This window comes from Hordeum vulgare, chromosome 4H, assembly GCF_904849725.1.
Source record: "Hordeum vulgare subsp. vulgare chromosome 4H, MorexV3_pseudomolecules_assembly, whole genome shotgun sequence".
Classification (NCBI taxonomy): domain Eukaryota; kingdom Viridiplantae; phylum Streptophyta; class Magnoliopsida; order Poales; family Poaceae; genus Hordeum; species Hordeum vulgare.
In genome coordinates, this window is record NC_058521.1 from 163,711,660 (window position 1) to 163,732,327 (window position 20,668).

The window sequence follows — 20,668 nt, forward strand, 5'->3', positions numbered from 1 at the left end:
ATTGTCGGTATCCCCATACCTTGTTCAATCTCGTTACCGACAAGTCTCTTTACTCGTTCCATAGCACATAATCCCGTGGCTAACTCCTTAGTCACATTGAGCTCATTATGATGATGTTCTACCGAGTGACAAATCCCGGTCTCGATTTGTACCAGCCCAACAAACACTTTTAGAGATACCCGTAGTGCACCTTTATAGTCACCAAGTTACGTTGTGACGTTTGGTACACCCAAAGCACTCCTACGGTATCCGGGAGTTTTACAATCTCACAGTCCAAGGAAAAGATACTTGACATTAGAAAAGCTTTAGCATACGAACAACACGATCTAGTCCTATGCTTAGGATTGGGTCTTGTCCATCACACCATTCTCCTAATGATGTGATCCCGTCATCAATGATATCCAATGTCCATGATCATGAAACCATGATCATCCATTGATCAACGAGCTAGCCAACTAGAGGCTCAATAGGGACACATTGTGATCTATGTATTCACACATGTATTACGGTTTCCGGTTAATACACTTATAGCATGAATAATAGACAATTATCATGAACTGGAAATATAATAATAACCATTTTATTATTGCCTCTAGGGCACATTTCCAACAGAAGCACACCGGATCATCGAATCCGAGCTGAGTTTTATCACATCCAGTGTGAACTTTCCCAGGTGATCATGAAGGATGCCGTCGAACAAGGAGGGATGTTCTACCATGGGCCAATGAGGCGGGAGACTGTGCGAGAGGTGCTCCGGGCTCAGGGTCTGGACCTGAATCCTTTCGAGAAGCTCAGGTCCTTCATTCCTGACTATGAAGATTGGAGCTTCGACATGGAATAGTGATTGACGATGACAATGTGTGTGTTTACTTATAATTAATACTACTAGTCTTTCTATGAACTACCGTACAACACTATAGTTATTTAGTTTGTGTATGAGGAACTTCGTTTTTTATGTTTACTTCTTGTATTCTGCTAACTATGCATCTTTGTGTTTCTCAAGTACATTATGTTGCATATTATATATCATTGAATTAATCAGCTTACGATGCAGGCACATAGATCGGAGATGGCGAAGGACTGCTACATCGTATTCATTGGGAGGGTTGCAGGAGTGTACGACCACTCGCCAGACGCTCAGGCCCAGGTGGACAGGTACCCGGGCGGTAGCCATAGAGGGTTCGAGAGCAGAGCCGAAGCGGAAAAGAGTTACTTGGGGTGGATGCTACGACAAGAGACGGAGCAAAACCGGTGCCTCAAGAAGTACTACATATTCGCGCTCTTGCTCATGTTGATCGTCTTCTCTTCTACATGATGGTTTAGATAGAGATGATGAAACTTGTGGGTGTGCCATGACTTGTGTGTATTGCTATTTTTGAGATTTGATGATATTTGTGTTGGATAATGATGATGATGACGATGGTATAAATGACGAGACTACTTTATGTGTATGATGTGATGACAATAATGCATGTTTATTATGATATGCTGAAACCACTGTATAGAGCATGCACAAATATGTAGGGGAGCATAAATATGACGAAAATTAAATATTGAAAGAAGGAATATTAGTAGTAGCGCTAGAATATTAGCAATAGCGCTAGCTTAGCAGTAGTGCTTTATTTATTCCAACGCTACTGCTAATGTGTATACGAGTAGCGCTTTATATCCAGTGGTACTACTAACAGGTTAGCTGTAGCGCGTTAGCAGTAGCGCTGGCCCCGACGCTACTAGTAAGGGTAAAACTAGCGCTGCTGGTAGCCTTTCTCCTACTAGTGTTACAATAGGGTTGGCCATCTTAATTTCTAATGGACGCATTTTCACTATCAAACCATTTCCACATATTGTGATAATTTGATCTCCGGTGAACTCTATAACGAACTTTGTTTATTTTTGGGGTGTGAAGAATTGTCACATAAAAATGATTGGCTTGATATATTACCTATCACTAGTGATAATGAAACTAATCTACTATAAATATATATTTTTTCATAGTAAATTGCAAAAAAAAAACTTATATTGCCAACTATACAAAGACAGGGAAACAAATAGAATATAAAAGGAATACTAATGAAAGGGTCAAGGTTTCCCAATACCCTCCTATTGTTTCCCGTAATGAATCAGCTTGCAAGGAGGAGGTTCCCATCGAACCAATCTCTTAAATAAGAAGCTCGGAAAAAATTACTTAAACCCAAACAAAATGTGGAAAAGAAGAATAATAAGAGAAAAAAGGTAAAGGTAAGAAGGTATCCCCCTCAAATAGTGTTGCTCCTATCATTGTTGAGAATGAATCCAAAAGTAGTGTGGACGATGATACACTTGATGATTATTTTGTTATGCCCACTACTTGTTGTGATGATTAACATTGGGAAGAGAATGATACTCCTTATAATATTGAAAATATTTTCAGCACTAACTTGGAAAATTATGATGATAATAATTGTTATACGATTGGTGCCATTCATGATATTGATGATTATGCTAATGATTTACAAAACCACAAGCTAGGGATGCTATGTTTGATGAAGATGATATTTTTAGCCCCCCAAGTTTTGATGAGCAAATTTATTATGATGAAAGAATGCCTCCTACTTATGATGATTATATTGATGAAAGTGGGTTTGGAAGAGAGTCAACTCTAGGGACTAATGATCCCACTATTTTGGAGGGTGTTGACTCTTATTGGAATAATGATGAAACTAGATTTGGAGAGATCATGACTTTATTTAGTGAATAGTTGGGGGGAGAACACGATTTTTTGGGGGAAAATTGGGGCTACTTTGCGGAGGAATTTGCTAGGGATGATGGGAAAAAGTTAGATCCACTTGTCAAGCATGAAATCCATGAATGCAACCCAACAAAATCTCCTCAAATCCAAAAAATCCAAGAACTTTTGGTATGGCTATTTTTGTAAGAATTTTTGAAATTAGATTAGAACAAACAAAAATTGGCTGGCAAATTAGGGGATGAGACTCCAAGGTGTGTATCAACATGGCTCATGATACCAATATGATATAGGGCAAACATGGGGGTGGTTGATCTTTTCACACAAGGGGGGGGGGAGGGAGAAAACCAAAGTGAAATCAACAAACTCTCAAGAACAATCTCCGACCACACATCCACTAGATCCATAGAAACATGCAAGGATACATTGAACCAAGTTCAACACAGTAAACAAGTAATGAGTTAGTTTTCACACTCAAGAGAGATGGGGCCTTGAAATCTGTAGAGTGTCTTCCCTATGAAGGGGCCTTTGCATTCACAAGATATTCTCACATGGAGGTAATCTCCATGGGAGGACGGAGTGGAAGGATCAATGCTCAACTAACTATGAGTTGAACTATTGCTAACCCTAGATGGAGGTGGGAGATGTCTATTTATAGTCCAAGACGAGTGGAGTGAGAAGAGAGGCATACATGGGCATTGGGCTCGCATCTGCACATCCACGGGCCGTATGTTTGGGCCGGAGGATGGAGGTTCGAGGCTTTAGGACGGGCCGGATGTGCGGGATTGGGGCCGAATGTCTGGGGCTTCAGGAGCCTCCAAATTTCCGGGACACGGGTTGAATGTCCGGGCTTGACTTGGTGAGAGTTCTCCCGCTTATGGTGTCTCTTGGAGGGATTTCCATTACGAGGCCGGATGTCCGACAGTTGTAGATGGGTCAGCCGTGCTTTGGTGCTAGGTGGAGATTCAGGCGCCTGATGTCCGGGCCCTTCGCTGGACGTGTGTTCGCTCGGAGGTATCACACCCTTCCTTTGGTGCTCTTCTTTACTGGTTTTCGCGACTGCCTTCATGGTTGCTTGGTCTTCACCCTGAGCATCTTCAAGATTTCCTCATGGTACCTAAGCATGCATAGGGTTTCCACTTGAGGTAGCATCCAAGTCCCGAGGGTATCAAACGAAGAATCATTAAGGAGATATGTCACCCTAGTTTCTATGGCACATGCACTCGTTCTTCTCATAGGACCACTTGGAGCTTGAGGTGTTGGTGATGGATCCATGGGGATAACCATGGGATGCTCTGCATCATTAGGGTAGTAGTGTATTTGTTTATTTGGGACAGGTCTCACAAAATTAACATTTTATTTATTCTATCTTTTGAAAAGCCGCTAGTCTCACATGTGGATATAAGTGAATTTGTTTATGTATGTGGTCCCAAATGTGAAGTCACTACCAACTACAACCTTTATAAGTTCAAAAGATTATTTTGTTTTTCTGTGACATCAAACGCTCTATACTACTCCTACAGAATTGAAGTGGACATATCACTCAAATTCTATATTTTTTCTTTTCCCGTGTTTTATAAATCATGCAAATCAAAGAGGGCATAAGACTACCCATAGTGGGAGTAACACACGTGATAACACCACACATATTTAGGTAAAATAGATGATGTGGCAAGTAATTAATGAATAAAAAGAGCCTTGTGGTAACATATCTAGTTACTCATTCTATATGTAACATTACACATACCAAGACAAGATCAGTCACAACCTAATAAATAAAGTACTACATGACACCACACATATGTTACTCCCTAGTATAAAGGTAGTAACATATGCATGTTACTAGTCGAAGTTACTCCCCGCTATGGGTAGTATAAATATCATAACATATACAATACACTAGTTTAGATGTTAGATGCCCAATTGGAGAGAGAGTACTCCCTCCGTTTCTTTTTACTCCGCGTATAAGACTTGATCAAAGTCAAAATTCACAAAGTTTGACCAAGTTTATATTAGAAATATGAATATCTACAATACTTAAACTATATAGTATGAGAATACATTTCATGATGCAACCAATAATATTGATTTCATATTGTGAATGTTGATATTTTTAATACAAAGTTAGTGAAACTTTACAAAGCTTGACTTTGACCAAACTTTATATGAGAACTAAAAGGACATGGAGTTAAGCGTGCGTTTGGTTACATGCGTTCTTTTTTTCCCTTTTGCATTCTTGACCCAGTTGAGCCTTGATGAGCATATGCAGGGAAAAAACTGACATCTGCATGTTGATTGGTTGCCTACATTGCATCAAGGCTTAGCTGGATGCATGTTGTTTGGTTGCCTGTGTTTGTGCTTCGGTTGTGAGTATATGCAAAGCACATCCGTTTGGTTGTGTGCAAGTACTTGATGTGCTCATCCCTTTCAAACGTGATAGACTTACCACCCATTTATCAACACATAACACAAACAAAACAGAGTAATCATCAATAACAAGATCAAAGCAAGAACACAACAAGAACAAATCAAGAACAGGTAGTAAGTACTACTAGGCATACATTTTTTTAAAAGGCCATCCCATGCCTCTGCTAGACCCTAGTGTGTGTTGGGGAACATTGCATGGGAAACAAAAAATTCCTACGAACACCCAAGATCTATCTATGGAGATATATAGGTATGAGAGGGGGGTTGCATGTGCATACCCTTGTAGATCGCTAAGCAGAACCGTTCAGAAACGCGGTTGATGTAGTCGAACGTCTTCACGATCCAATCATGATCCGTCCCGATCTAGCGTCGAACGGGTGGCACCTCCGCGTTCACCACATGTACCTCTCGACGACGTCTCCACCTCCTCGATCCATAGAGTGTAGGCGGTGTAGTAGCTTAGTTCTCCGGTAGCACGATGGTGTGGTGACGGTGGTGGTGGAGCAATCTCGGCATGACTTCGCCGAGCGCTGACGCGATGCGACGGAGGAGAAGAACTACTCGACAGAGAGAGGGAGGGATCTGCCAAGAACTTGTGTGTTGGATGCCTCCCTGTCCTATCATATATATAGGGGGTGGAGAGGTGGCCTTCCTAGGGTTTCCCATAGGGTAAGGGGCGGCGGCCAAGGGGTTGCCTTGGCCCCCAAGGAGAGGAGGTGGTGCCACCCTTGGGCCAATCCAAGCCCTTGGCCGCATGAGCCTTTGGTGGGAGTGGCGGCCAGCCCACCAAGGATTGGTGCGCCACCTGTCTCAGCGCATGGAGTCCTCTGGGGCAGGTAGACCCCCATGATGGACCGCCGGAACAATTCCACCAACTCCGTCACAAAACCTGTAAATTTTGAAACTTTTCCGAAACTCGAATACCAACTTCCCATATATCAATCTTTACCTCTGAACCATTTTGATGATCCTTGTCATGTTTAGGATCTCATCTGGGACTCTAAAAAACCTTCGGACACTGTTGCGGATATAACCCTGTGGTGTAACCCGCCATATTGGGCCGGGTCAAACCATAAAGAGAAGGCAAGAGGATTGACCAATAGACTTTTCCAGTAAGCCGCCCGGCAGCCCAACATGAGAAGGTGGTGACTTAAAGCCCACGAGGTTAGAGACGCTGTAATATTTCCTAACTTGGGAAGAAAGATAGAATAGAATTGTAGTAAGTCACGGGTGCCTATTCGACCCGGACTCTAATGTAAACTCAAGGCCTCTACCTATATATAAAGGGGAGCCCTCGATTTAGAGTGATCAAGGAAGAAATTCTTGAGAGCTAGGTTAGCAATTCCACATCCTTGTAATCGAGATCCCCATCAATATAGACACAAACCAGGACTATCACACCCTCTTTTCACTTTGCGTCAACTGTAGTCTTTTAAATTTGGAGTTCAATAAAACTTTTTAAGCAAATGCTCTAAGTGCCATGATTGTCCCTGATTGTGTGTATGCTTGAGTGTGTGGATCTAAAAATAATTTTCATAACATAATATTTCCATAAAAATCCTTTTTCTCATTTTTGTCAATTCATAACCTTGCTTTGGGATTTGCACTACAAGTCCGTGATTTCAAGGGTGTGCCTTCAACCAAAGATTGTATTCTGATTTTAGCACTATTATAACTCTCCAAAATCATAAAATAGTTATTTTATAAAATATTTTTTCTATTTTATTTGCATGTCCTTTTCTGAGACTAGAAATGATATTTCTGAGTGGGCAATTATTTTTTTGCCTTAGAAAAATGTGAGAAAATTTGGAGATACCCAGAAGACATATATTTTCCATACATAACATTTTCAAACCCTATTTATGTTTAAAATATTTGAGCAAACCTTTGAAAACCTATCCTATCTATTTTGACCTTTTGAAATATTTCCAAAGGAAATATTCTCCATCAATTCCCAGAAATTCTAGCATGCTTCCCAAGCTATATTTAGTGATCATGCGAAATTTCACGCCATTCCAAGGGGGTTTGGATCACCAAATAATCCTAAAACCTTTCCTGTCCAAAACCAAATTGAAGCAACTCTACATAGCAAAGTTTGTCCAAATGGCCTGAAACTTTGCAGGGGTGCTCGATACCCCAAATGAAGAGACCCTGCCAAGAATTGGATTTGTGGGGATTAATTTGCTCACATTCTCCTTTAATAAGGCATAACTATCCATTTGGGGGTGTTTTAAAGTTTACACTGTCAAACTTGTCCAATGGAGCTCAAATTTAGTAGAGCATCCTACTTTTGCCTAAAACACAATCCTGTTAACTTTCATCATCATTGGTGAAGGTTAGCTGTCCCAAACCCATATCAAACACCTTCAGCCAGATTGGTCAAACAACATCTAGCACTCTCTACACCCACTCCCTTCTCATTAAACTCCTAGTACAGGCTGCCAACACCACTCCTCAACTGCAGACGAGTGGCCCCTCTTTGGTTCCAAGTATGTAAGCCAAAAACCCCAGTTTAACCTCAGATTCAAAGCTGGCAGAACCTCTTTAAGCCTCTCCCTTTGACCAGCACTGCTTCTCTCAATTCTTAGCAGCCGAGGGGCATCTAAGCCAACCCTCAGTCAATCCAGACAGGGCCAAAGCATGCCAGAGCGCGCCCGCATGCCGTGGCATGCCAAAGCTACGCTCTGGGCGCGCTATAGGGTGCACCCGAGGCAAAGGAGGCCAACCCCGGCTGGTTCTCACCTCCCCTCGATGCCTCTCAGCGTCCCCGACAACCACCCGACTCAGGGTAGCCTCAGGGCCCCCTTATTCCCCTCTCTACTAACTCAGGCGACGCGTGCTCCCGCGCGCCTGATTCGGTCAGTCGGGCGCGGCCCCGCAGCACGCGCGCGTAGAGGCCTTGCTCCCTCCCGTTGAGTATTTGGAGTCTCAAACCACGTTCGTGAAACCGTGGTTTCGGCCCCGAGCTCTCTCCCGCTCTCCTGCAGCCATGGTGAAACCACCGGCCTCCCTCGCTCGGTGCACCATTGTTGGCCTAAAAATAGGCCCTCCCCCTTCACTCCAGCACCTCACCCCTCTCCTCCAGACCCTCAATAGAGCCCTGAGCCACTCCACCTGAGCAAGGAGAACTCCGGCGCTCGAGATCGACTGACGCGCCCCGCTTCGAAGCTCCGTCGATATCGGGCTATAGGCCAGCTCTCGCGCTCCTCTCACCTCCTCCGTGACCGCAGTAACCTCAGGAAGCTTATCCACCTCTTCTCCGAGCTTTTCCCTGCCCGTAGCACCCATTTCCACCACCACCCGAAACATCTCCACTGCGACCACGTCATCGCCGGTGACTCAGGTCCTCCCCATCGGTCCTTTGACCCCCATCAGGTAGGCGGTGATGCCACGATGCCATTTCTGCAATCACCTACCAACGAGGGCGTCAGAGCCACCGCCGGTGTGCCTCCCCTCCCCTTTGTCCAGAGGTGGAAGACAACCTCGACGAGCATGCCCCACCTGTCGGCAGACCGTCTCACCTCCTCTCTCCCCTCTCGGCCGCTGACCGCAGGGGCCCGTGTGTCAGGTTTAAACGTGACGGCGTGCACGCTTGGGCTCGCAGCTTGGCTAGCTAGCCGGTTGACCAGTTGGGCCGACCCAGGTTCTCGCCGAGCCAGGCCAATGGCCGAGCCCTTTTATTTATCATTTAAACCAAGTTTTTAAATGACTTTTACAAGATTAAATAATTAGTTAAATTCAAATATTTTTCCACCATAATTTCTCTAAAATGTGTGGAATTTATTAGTGTTGTTGTGCAAATTTTTGCAAAGACTTTTATGCATAGCTTTAATTAAATACCTAGTTTGAGTTTTTTTAGCTTTTGTTAAATAGACTTTAAAATTGTCTTTTTACTTCAAGAACAGAAACAAACATTTCTAAAACTAAAGATAGGATTTCTCAGATTAGGTTAACATTTTTAAAGTGAGTTTGTGCTCTGTTTTTGAGTATGCTTATTATTATTATTACGACGATATATCACGCGTTTGATGAAGGATGTGTACCCGGAGACCCCGGATACCTAGCTGATCAAGGCAAGGAGCCCTTTGACCATGTCTGAGAAAATGTTTTATGGATGACATGTTGATACTTTATTCTGATGCATATAGTTAAGATTAATCGGTGCACCCCAGCATGGTGTTTCCGATAGCCCCTCTGGAGCACTTGCATTGAGCATGACCCTACCATCTATGTGGGTCACGCTGACAAACTTTTGACAAGTAATAGTAGTGCTACACATAGGATGAGCACATGCATGATGATGGCAACACAGAGATGACATCAAAGTTTTTACAAGAAGCTCGTTAGGTGCCACTAATGCCCCAGGGTGACGGTGATGAGTTGGATGACCACTCGAGAAAGAAGTGGTGTACCGAAAATGCTTTGTGTGAGTGGTTTCAGAAATGGGATTAGATTTATGATGTGTCGACCGTCCCAACCTTACATGTACGACCATGATGCCCCTTTATGGGAGGAGGCTTTGTTGATTACTTTGGTCGGTGCTAACAAAGAGCCCTCATTACTAGTGGCGGGAGTGATATGGTCACTCTCGTGACGTGGTCGTACCAAGTTGGTCGACTATGCCGTTTTTACATGTTCCGGGCACACCGTTGGTCCCCGCATGGATGATATGGTCTAAAGTTGGTGCTCGTAAGACGTACATCATGTCGGCTAGGTAGCACTCGAGTGGACTCTTTGTCTAGTGTTGTCAGGGGAAAGGCAATGATCGGGGTACTTACCACGGGTATGTTATATACCGCGAGTCGTGGATGACACGGAAGTTTCCGGGATCTCATGGGTACATTGTACAACCTCTGCAGAGTGTAAAACTATTCAAATAGCCGTGTCCATGATCAAGGATAGTTGGGTAATCCAGTTTAAACTACGTCCAACCATTTCCGCATAAACCAAGTGTGTGTGTGTGTTAAGATGTCATCTGAATAAGATGATATGACAAGTCTGGAGACTTGGTACAAGGGTGAACCTGAGGTGTTCAGCCCTCAGCAGATATATTGATATCTGTAACCTGTTCTTATGATTACTATCTAGCTTATGATGCATACCCATACAAGTAATTGACCATACACATGTTTCGATTAAAACTTGCTTTCCAGAAAGGCTGCATATTACCTTATTATCATAACAACTGCATTATCCATATCATGGTTGTTTGCGAGTACATTCAAAGTACTCATTGGCTTGCCACTAGTTATTTTATTGACCAGACATTGAGGAACCAGAGTATGGAGAAGAATTCGTCATCGGAGACGAACACACGAACTAGGACACTTCCCAGTCATAATGCCTGTTGGTTAAGGTTGATGGCATGGGTTCCCATTACTACCGAGTATTTCGCTAGTAGTTGTGATGGTGTGATTGGCCTTCTAGGCCCTATCTATGTAAAACTTGACCATGACGGTCCTTTATTGTATCTGAAGTTAAATTCGAATGTAAGACTCTTGTTATTCAGTATCTGTGTGTTCAGTAAGCATTGATCTATGGGATCACTGTACACGTGCATTCGGTGACCTCGACACGTAAGTTGGGGTCCCCACAGAGTTGGTATAAGGTCCATCCTGGCTGTAGGAAGCCTTAGGTAGCATGGGCGATATCCGAGACGAATGACACATTCAGCCCTTACACTTGAGATTTTCTACACCCTACTACCTTTTCATACCACCCACAAATTTCTAACCCTCTCCTAAAAACCTTGTAGATGGCCGTCGTACCTGAGACACTTCTGGAGACTGGCTTTCCCCTACTCTTGGGAGATAGCTTGGAGAAGTGTCAAGTACGCAGCACGCCCATTTTTCTCTACCACGAGCACTGGGTGAATGCCAACACAAAGGAATATTACGTGGACGTGATTGTGAAGGCAAACGACTCCCTAGCTAGTTGGTTCTTTGAAGGACCATAGATGGAGAATCTTGCGTTGGCAGTGGAGACAGCAACATGAGAGGCGCTCGTGCATCTCCATGATATCCTTCCCGAGATGGACAACGAGCCGGCTACTCGTCACCTGCCTTTTGTTAAGGACAGACTTGACGGTAACTTGACACTCAACCCATCCCCAGAAGATGGAATGCCACTCAGGTTTCAGACCTACTACAGCCTCTCCGCCGATACTCTAGCTCACCTTCTGATCAAGGAATCTGTGACGCTCCGCCAAGAACTTCATCAAGTTAAGGACCTATTTCTCCTAGAGAAGATGAAGACACGCAAGGTTAAGAAAGAACAAGCACCCGGAGGGAAATCTGCCATCGCCTTCCGAGGAGGAATACCACGACTTAAGGCCACTCCTATACAGAGTCATTGCCTAACCACAGAGGAGTACACCGAGCTCCTCACTGCTTCACCGACGAAACGTCGTCGTGATGGACCTCCTCCTTCCCCCACACCCCTGAAGGAACAAGATAACCGCACATATAAGGATGAAGAGGAAGACCCTAAAGAATCTGTGTACGAGATCGAGCAATCCGCCACTTAGATGGATGTCTTAGGACAAGTTAGCGGTCCCTCATGCGAAGCCGAGTCCGTGTAATGGTTCATATGAAACCATGAATGTTTGTGTGCCTCCTGTTTGTGTCTCGATGCAAGCCGCGCTTTTGCCTTAGGCAAAATGTAAGCGACTTCATCACCTATCTTAATTAATGTATTTGCATAGGGTTCTTCGACCCTTTTTGTTTGACACACTTGCACTATACCAAAGCCCCTTATATAGGCACGTCATCCCTTTATGATTTCCTCTCGACCACTTCGGAGTATTGGCATGTCTACTCCAAACAAGATGGTGATTTCTACTCGCACCAGTACCTTCGGCAACCCCAACACTGGCACTTCTAGCCAACAACCAGGAACTGGTGGGTCTGCCCAAGATGGAGATCACATCGAGCAACAGCAAGGCGACATTCCCCCACCACCGCCTCCTCCAGAGAGCATGAATATGGCTCAGTTCCTCCAAGCTCTCCGAGAGGAACGCCAAGCCAACAATGCTGCTATCCAGCAGATAGGTCAAGCCCTAGTGAACAACCCGCCGTAGGGCGGAAATGGCAATAGTCGCTCCACTTTGTCTGAGTTCATGAGGACTACACCCCAATATTCACTGAGAAAACTGAGCCCCTAGATGCCGATGACTGGATCCGCACCATTGAAGACCTCCTCGCGCTGGTTAAGTGCACCGGCGATCATGAGAAAGTCCTTTATGCTTCTCACTATCTCGGAGGCACAATCAGGGCTTGGTGGGACGGGTTCCATATTATGCAAGGCGCGCAGGCTATCACTTGGATTGTCTTCAAAGACGGGTTCCGCTCTGCTCACATTCCCCCTGGAATGATGACTATCAAGAAGTGGGAGTTCCGTGCTCTGAAGCAAGGTAGCGGAACAGTCAAGGAATACTTGCAGAAGTTCAACCTCTTGTCAAGGTATGCGCTAGAAGATGTCAGCACTAAAGCCGCTAAGGTGGAATGCTTCATGGAAGGGCTTCACGAGTCGTTGCAATATCAGCTTGTTGTATGTGACTGCGGACTTTCTGTGATCTAGTAAACAAGGCTCTCATGCTAGAAGACAAGCGTCATGCAATGGATGATACTCGCAAGCATAAGCTAATGGGCAATGGTGCTTCCAGCAACCAGAAGGCTCATCTGTGGCAATCCGCCCCGGCAAGGCCTAACTATGAGCAACAGCAGTACAAGACTCCTACATTTCGCCCAAACTATCAGCCTCAGCAGCATGCCAACCCCAAGCTAGCAATCAATCTGCCCAACAACAGTGGGGGAAAGTCCAATATTCCAGGGCAGGTCACCTGCTTTGGATGTGGTCATACTAGACACTACTCCGAGCAATGCCCCAACAAGAAGCCCGATGCACCGTGCCCTAATGCGCCAAATCAAGGACAAGGCCATGGAGCATCAAACAGGAATCAGGATCCCCGCAACTAGCAGTACCACAGCAGGGGACGCGTGAATCACATCTCCAATTAGGAAGCCGAGGAGGGCCCGGACTGCATTATGGGTACGTTCCTCGTCAACTGCACCCCAGCAACAATATTGTTTGATTGTGGTGCTTCACATTATTTTGTCACCCAAAAGTTTGCTGCAAAGAGTGGTTTGAATACTACCCTCCTTAATGGCCAAATGTCAATACATAATCCGGGAGCAGTGCTAAGGACCAACCTAGGATGTAGAGGGGTTGGGATCAACATTAATGGGATAGACTTCATAGCAGATGTCATCGTCCTTAAGTCGCAAGGCGTGGACGTGATCCTTGGTATGGATTGGTTGGCCAGGCACCAAAGCATATTGGACTGTGCTAAGAGGGCTATTACCATGACAAGTTACCAAGGGGTCAAAGTCAAATACGTCCCTGAGCCTACCTCCGCTGAAGTCCCTCAGGTTAGTTGCCTTACGGAAAAAGAGTTGGACCGAGTACCAGTGGTATGTGAATACCCGGACGTCTTTCCTGATGAGCTGCCTGGGATGCCTGCTGATCAAGATATCGAGTTCAGCATTGAGCTCATGACCGGTTCAAGGCCCATCTATAAGAATCCCTATAGGATGGGATCCGAGGAGCTGGTAGAGTTGAAGAAGCAGTTGGATGAGCAACTCAGGAAGGGATTCATCCGTCCAAGTGCATCACCTTGGGGATCACCTGTTCTATTCGTGTCCAAGAAGGATGGGATTATCTGGCTGTGCGTTGATTGATGTTCCCTCAATGAAGCCACGATAAAGAACAAGTATCCACTCCCCAAGATTGAAGACCTATTCGACCAGTTCAATGGTGCCAAGGTATTCTCCAAGATCGATCTCAGATCTAGGTACTACCAACTGAAGATTCCACCCGAGGACATACCTAAGACGCCATTCGTGACTAGGTACGGTCTGTACGAGTGCACGGTCATGTCGTTTGGGTTGACCAATGCCCCAGCGTACTTCATGTACCTCATGAACAAAGTCTTCATGGAATACGTGGATAAGTTTGTTGTCGTCTTCATCAATGACATATTAATCTTGTCCAAATTTGAAGAAGAACATGAGCAACACTTGAGACTGGTGTTGGAAAAACTTTGAGAGCACCAACTTTATGCCAAGTTTAGCAAATGCGAATTCTGGCTGCATGAAGTTGGATTCTTGGGTCATAACATGACAGCAGATAGATTGGCTGTCGATCCTTCCAAGATTACCAGGGTAACCAACTGGGAGTCGCCAATCAACGTGAAGGAAGTTTGAAGCTTCCTCGGACTCGCAGGATACTACCGCAAGTTCGTGGAAGGGTTCTCCCGCATCGCCCGACCAATGACTCATCTCTTGAAGAAGGGTAAAAAGTTTGAATGGACGCCGGAGTGCGAAGAAAGCTTCCAGGAACTGAAGAAGAGATTGACCACCGCCCCGGTACTGGCCACTCATGACTTCGAGTTGGCAGCTGTAGTGCATGCCTTGAAGAGATGGCGACATTACCTTCTGGGGAAGCGATGTGAAATATACATCGACCACAAGAGTCTGAAGTATATTTTTTACCCAAAGGGAGTTGAATATGAGGCAATGAATATGGTTGGAACTGATCAAAGACTACGACCTCAGCATTCCATACCACCTCGGTAAGGCCAACGTGGTGGCCGATGCCTTGAGCCGGAAGGCTTGCACCTTGAATGCTATGATCAAGGGAAGGCTACCCGCCCTATATAACGATTTGGAGAGCTTCGGGTTAGAGCTGGTTGAACAAGGATTCCTGGCTAACCTTGAAGTCAAACCCACTCTAGCAGACGACATCAAAGAGGCCCAGAAGGGATACGAGAGCATTGAAGGCATCAAGAAGATGATGAAGGAAGGCAAGGCCCCAGGATTCTTAGTGGATGAACAAGGAGTTGTGTGGTTTGGGAAATGTTTATGCGTACCCAACAAGGCTGAACTCAAAAACTTAAACTTACAAGAGTCCCATGACACACCCTACTCAATCCACCCTCGTGGGACCAAGATGTATCAAGACCTCAAGGAAGGATTCTGGTGGCATGGCATGAAGCGGGAAATAGCTCCTATATCTCCAAGTGCGACCTATGCCAGCGGGTCAAGGCTGAGTACCAGCGACCTGCTGGGCTGCTACAACCTCTCCAAGTGCCCAAATGGAAGTGGCATAAAGTCGGTATGGACTTCGTCACTGGTCTACCTAGATCCAGCAGAGGCCATGACTCCATATGGGTCATTGTCGATCACCTGACCAAGGTCTCACACTTCATTCCTATCAGCACCACTTATGGTGGTGACAAGCTGGCTAGTCTCTACATTGAGCTTATTGTGAGCCTCCATGGAGCTCCCAAGGAAATTGTGTCCGACCGAGGCACACAATTCACCTCAAGATTCTGGAAGAAGTTTCAAGAAGCTCTCGGAACCAAGCTCTCCTTCAGCACCGCCTTCCACGCGCAGATGGGTGGACAGACGGAGCAAGTGAATCACATACTTGAGGATATGCTCCGCGCTTGTGTCTTGGCACATGGGACCAAATGGGAAGATTGTCTGCCATTCGCTGAGTTCTCTTACAACAACAGCTACCAGCCCAGTCTCCAAATGGCCCCATTCTAAGTGCTATATGGACATAAGTGCCGCACTCCACTCAACTGGTCCGAAACTGGTGAAGGATTGATTTTCGGGCTAGACGTTCTCCGTGAAGCTGAAGACAAGGTGCAACTTGTCAGGGAGTACCTAAGGGCTGCCAAGTCGCGACAGAAGAGCTATGCAGATTCCCACCGTAGAGACGTGGAGTTAAACTTCGAAGACCAGGTGTACCTCCGCATTACACCTCTCAAGGGAACTAAGCGTTTCCACGTCAAGGGGAAACTTGCTCCAAGATTCATTGGACCTTTTAAGATCACGACAAGGCGTGGAGAAGTTGCTTACTAGTTGGAGTCACCTCCGAAACTTTCGGGTGTGCACAACGTCTTCCACATGTCACAACTTCGGAAGTGCCTTCAAGCGCCAAATCGTCCAGATCCTTATAAGGACATCGACCACCAAGCCATTGACCTTCAGCCAGACCTCACTTATCGCGAGAGACCGATCCGCATCCTGGACGAAGCCGAGCGTTGTACCACAAGCCGCACCATCAAGTACTTCAAAGTTCAGTGGAGCAACCACACTGAAGCAGAAGTAACATGGGAGCGTGAAGACTACCTCCGATCCAAATTACCATACCTTTTTAGCACCTAGCTTAGGAATCTCGGGGATGAGATTCTTGTAAGGGGGATAGGTCTGTCACACCCTGTTTTCACTTTGCCTCAACTTTAGTCTTTTAAATTTGCAGTTTATTAAAACTTCTTAAGCAAATTCTATGAGTACCATGATTGTCATTGATTGTGTGGATCTAAAAATATGTTTTATAACATAATATTTCCATAAAATTCCCTTTTCTCATTTTTGTTAATTCAAAACCTTGCTTTGGGATTTGCACTACAAGTCCCTGATTTCAAGGGGGTGCCTTCAACCAAAGATTGTATTCTGATTTTAGCACTATTAAAACTCTCAAAAATCATAAAATAATTATTTTATAAAACATTTTTCTATTTTATTTGCATGTCCTTTTCTCACGCCAGAAATGATATTTCTGAGTGGAAAATTATTTTTCTGCCTTAGAAAATCTGAGAAAATTTGGAGATACCTAAAGGACATGTATTTTCCATACATCAGATTTTCAAATAATATTTATTTCAAAATAGTTGAGCAAACCTTTGAATACCTGTCCTATCTATTTTGACCTTTTGAAATATTTCCAATGGAAATATTCTCCATAAATTCCTAGAAAATTCTAGCATGCTTCCCAAGCTATATTTCGTGATCATGCCAAGTTCCACACCATTCCAAGGTGGATTGGCTCACCAAATAATCCTAAAACCTTTCCTGTCCAGAACCAAATCGAAGCAACTCTACACAGAAAAGTTTGTCCAAATGGCCTAAAACTTTATAGGGGTGCTCAATACCCCAAATTAGGAGATCCTGCCAAGAATTGAATTTTTGGGATTAATTTGCTCACATTCTCCTTTAATAAGGCAGAACTGTCCATTTGGGGGTGTTTTCAAGTTTACACTGTCAAACTTGTCCAATGGAGCTCAAATTTGGTTGAGCATCCTACATTTGCCTAAAACACAATCCTGTTAACTTTCAACATCATTGGTGAAGGTTAGCTGTCCCAAACCCATATCAAACACCTTCTGCCAGATTGGTTCAAACAACATCTAGCACTCTCTACACCCACCCCCTTCTCATTAAACTCCTAGCATAGGCTTCCAGCACCACTCCTCAACTGCAGACGTGTGGACCCTCTTTGGTTCCAAGTATGTAAGCCAAAAAACCCAGTTTAATCTTTGATTCAAAGTTGGCAGAACCTCTTTGAGCCTCTCCCTTTGACCAGCACTGCTTCTCTTAGTTCCTCGTAGCCGGGGGGCATCTAAGCCAACCCTCAGACAAGCTAGATAGAGCCAAAGCACACCAGAGCGCGTCAGCATTCCGTGGCATACCAAAGCTGCGCTCCGGTCGCGCTACAAGGCGCACTAGAGGTAATGGAGGCCAGCCCCGGCCAGTTCTCACCTCCCCTCGTTGTCTCTCGGCGTCCCCGACAACCACACGACTCAGGGTAGCCTCAGGGCCCCCTTCTTCCCCTCTCTACTGACTCAGGCAACGCGCGCCCTCGTGCGCCTGATTTGGTCAGTAGGGCGTGGCTCCGCAGCATGAGCGCGCAGAAGCCCCGCTCCCTCCCATTGAGTCTCTGGAGTCTCAAACCACGTCCGTGAAACCGTGGTTTCGGCCCCGAGCTCTCTCTCCCTCTCCTGCAGCCGTGGTGAAACCACCAGCGCTCCCCCGCTCGGTGCACGGTTGCTGGCCTACAAATAGGCCCTCCCCCTTCACTCTGGCACCTCACCCCACTTCTCCAGACCCTCAATCGAGCCCCTAGCCACTCCACTTGAGCAAGGAGAGCTCCGGTGCTCGATATTGACCAAGGCGCCGCTGCTTCAGAGCTCCGTCGATCTCGGACTATAGGCGAGATCTTGCTCTACTCTCACCGCCTCTGTGACCATAGTAAGCTTAGGAAGCTTCTCCACCTCTTCCCCGAGCTTTTCCCTGCCCTTTGCACCCATCTCCACCACCACCCGAAACATCTCCTCCGTGGCCACGTCGTCACCGGTGGCTCAGGTCCTCCCTGTCGGTCCTTCGACCCCCATCAGGTAGGCGGTGATGCCACAGTGTGTTTCTGCAATCACCTGGCCACGAGGGCGTCAGAGCCATCTCCGCCGTGCCTCCCCTCCCCTCTGTCCAGAGGTGGAAGACTACCCTGACAGGCATGCCCCAACTGTCAGCGGCCTATCTCACGCCCTCTCTCCCCTCTCAGCCGCTGACTGCAGGGGCCCGCGCGTCAGGTTTAATCCCGACGGCGCGTGCGCACGTGGGGTGGCGGCTTGGCTAGCTGGCCGGTTGGCCAGTTGGGTCGGCCGAGCTGCTGGCCGAGCCACGCAAGGGGCCGAACCCTTTTCTTTATTCTTTAAGCTGAGTTTTTAAATGATTTTTACAGGATTAAATAATTAGTTAAATTCAAATACTTTCCACCATAATTTCTCTAAAAAAGCGTATAATTTATTAGTGCTATTGTGCAAATTTTTGCAAAGACTTTTATGCACAACTTTAATTAAATACCTAGTTTGAGTATTTTTGGCTCCTGCTAAATAGACTTTTAAATTATCTCTTTTACTTCAAGAACAGAAACTAACATTTTTAAAACTAAAGATAGGATTTCTCATATTGGGTTAACATTTTTGAAGCGAGTTTGTGCTCTATTTTTGAGTGTGCTTCTTCTTCTCCTTCTTATTATTACAAGATAGATCACGTGTTTGACGAAGGACTTGGAACGGAAGACCCCAAAGACAACGAATACCTAGCTGATCGAGGCAAGCAGCCCTTTGACCATGTCTGAGAAAATGTTTTATGCATGACATGTTGATACTTTATTCCGATGCATATTGTTAACATTAATTGGTGCACCCCAGCATGGTGTTTCCGATAGCCCCTCTGGAGCACTTGCATTGAGCATGACCCTACCATGTATGAGGGTCACGCTGAAAAATTGTTGACAGGTAATAGTAGTGCTACACATAAGATGAGCACATGCATGATGATGGTAACACAAAGATGAAATCAAAGGTTTTTCGAAAACCCCGTCAGGTGCCACTAATGCCCGAGGGTGATGGCGATGAGCTGGATGACCACTCGAGAAAGAAATGGTGTACCGGAAATGTTTTTTGTGAGTGGTTCCGGAAATGGGATTAGATTTATGATGTGTCGACTGTCCCAACCTTACATGTACGACCACGATACCCCTTTATGGGACGGGGCTTTGTTGATTACTTTGGTCGATGCTAACAAAGAGCCCGCATTACTAGTGGCGGGAGTGATATGGTCACTCTCGTGATGGGGTCGTACCAGGTTAGTTGACTATGCCGTTTTTACATGTTCCGGGCACACCGTTGGTCCCCGCATGGATGATACGGTCTAGAGTTGGTGCTCGTAAGACGTACATCATGTGGGCTGGGTACCAATCAAGTGGACTCTTTGTCTAGTGTCGTCAGGGGAAAGGAATTGATCGGGTACTTACCTCAGGTTTGTTATATACCACGAGTCGTGGATGACACGAAAGTTTCCCGGATCTCGTGGGTATAGCGTACAACCTCTGCAGAGTGTAAAAATATTCGAATAGCCATGTCCACAGTCAAGGATAGTTCGATAATCCTGCTTAAACTACGTCCAGTCATTTCCGCATAAATCAAGTGTGTGTGTGTTAAGGTGTTATCTGAATAAGATGATATGACAAGTCTGGAGACTTGGTACAAGGGTGAACCTGAGGTGTTCAGCCGTGAGCAGATATATTGATATTTGTAACCTATTATTATGACTACTATCTAGCTTATGATGCATAACCATACAAGTAATTGACCATACATATGTTTCGATTAAAACTTGCTTTCCACTAAGGTTGCGTATTACCTTATTATCATAAGAACTGCATTATCCATATCATGGCTGTTTGCGAGTACATTCAAAGTACTCATTGTCTTGCCACTGGTTATTTTATTGACCAGACATGGCGGAACGAGAGTATGGAGAAGAATTCGTCGTAGGAGACGAACACACGAGCTAGGATGCTGCCCAGTCAGAATGCCTGTTGGTTAAGGCTGATGGCATGGGTTCCCGTTACTACCGAGTATTCTGCTAGTAGTTGTGATGGTGTGATTGGCCTTCTAGGACCTATCTATGTAAAACTTGACCATGATGGTCCTTTATTGTATCAAACGTTAAATTTGGATGTAAGAATCTTGTTATTCAGTATCTGTGTGTTCAGTGAGCTTTGATATCTGGGATCACTGTACACGTGCATTCGGCGATCTCGACGCATAAGTTGGTGTTCCCACAAGGACCTAGGCTTCTACATCCGTCAGAGGGGCCGAAC